Source organism: Pinus tabuliformis, chromosome 8 (assembly GCF_031772625.1).
Source record: "Pinus tabuliformis cultivar Carrire ecotype Pingquan chromosome 8, CPIR1, whole genome shotgun sequence".
In the NCBI taxonomy this organism is placed as follows: domain Eukaryota; kingdom Viridiplantae; phylum Streptophyta; class Pinopsida; order Pinales; family Pinaceae; genus Pinus; species Pinus tabuliformis.
Genome location: NC_142294.1, coordinates 1,217,879,854 through 1,217,881,291, shown reverse-complemented (window position 1 = coordinate 1,217,881,291; position 1,438 = coordinate 1,217,879,854). Strand labels below are relative to the sequence as shown.

At 33.2% G+C, this 1,438-nt stretch overlaps 1 non-coding gene across 1 annotated transcript; it reads right to left on the bottom strand.

The window, feature by feature from the left end:
* Nucleotides 1-200: 200 nt before the first annotated feature.
* Nucleotides 201-319, bottom strand: LOC149239776 (5S ribosomal RNA). The gene has a single exon (XR_016246833.1). It is a non-coding gene; the product is annotated as a 5S ribosomal RNA (ribosomal RNA).
* Nucleotides 320-1,438: the final 1,119 nt, after the last annotated feature.

The following is a 1,438-nucleotide window of genomic DNA, read 5'->3' as shown; positions in this document are numbered from 1 at the left end:
TGGAACCACTACCATCATTATCATCTATGAATGATTTGGTATGCCCATTGTATTTTGACCATAACTTCTTTCAATACTAATGACTTGCACTAATAAGTTGTTTTGTATGAGGTAACAATATATGATCAATCTCCTCGTGAGTGAAATTTATTCAGGTTGGCTCTCGGTAAGAGAGCACCCGGAATGCCCTTTGAAGTGGGAGAGTGCAACACTGGGACTTCCCGGGAGGTCACCCATCCCAGTACTACTCTAGCCCAAGCGCGCTTAACTGCGGAGTTCTGATGGGATCCGGTGCATTAACGCTGGTATGATCGCACCCTTTATTAGTTGAATCTGACTTCTTTCCATTTCTGCACTCTCAGAAGAGATCATTTCATCTAAACTTGCAACTTTAACCTTTTAGTTAAGAAAAATGAATTTCTTGTAAAGAAACTCACGCTTTAAGTATTAAAGGATAGATTTATACGATTTTTAACCATTCTTTAAACACATTTCAGCATTCCTCAAAGCATATGCAAAGCCAATTTTGAGTATGAGATCACTCTCACGTAACTATAACTGTGCAAGCTAAACTAGCATAAGTATGACTCTAAGTTACCAGATCGCGACATTAAAATGCTAATTTAAAGAAAAAAAAACCAGTGAAACGACACTGAGATCATGTAGGTTAGTTGAACACACAAATGTAACCAAAAAATGAAATAACAGCAATAAATTAATTCTAATATGCAAATCAGACGTTAAACGGAACCAACAGGAATAACTAGAGGCATTTGGAACCTTCCACAAGTCTCATATTTGGTGTAAAGCAGTCTCAAATTTTACTTTGGCTCGTTTAAAGATCGACGGAAGTTTCGACCCCTTTAAAATATTATCCAAAAGTATGTAGGAAAAATCTCATGTACAGATCCGTGAAGCATGTTTGAGGTCAAATTTTCGAGCAACATCAATGAATAATAACTTGCATTTATGTCAATATAATATTATATAAATTTTTCAATCAACATTAATTACTAATATAATATTAAATAACAGCAACGAAATGTATGTCAAACGAATGACCTTATAACATACGACTCCCTTTTCTTAATAAAAAGGAATGAACTTTTTTATAATAAAAATAGCGTTTTCCGGAAAAATATGAAACTTTCAAACAAAGAAAGAGGTCTCTCGTAGCATTCGTAGTAGTGAACTATAGTAACGTGTGAGCTAGTGATATGAATGACCGTATAGAGGGGTCAATATTTATTAGAGAGCTAATATTTTTATTTTCAATTTAAAGAGTAATTATTATTATTTTTTGTTTGTGGAAAAATCTATGAGAAATTAACTTTTTTCACTGAAAAGGTAAAAAAATGTGGGAAGAAAAAGAAATGATGGAAAGGTAAAAAAATGTGAGAAGAAAAAGAAATGATGGAAGAAAAAGAAGAAAGATTTG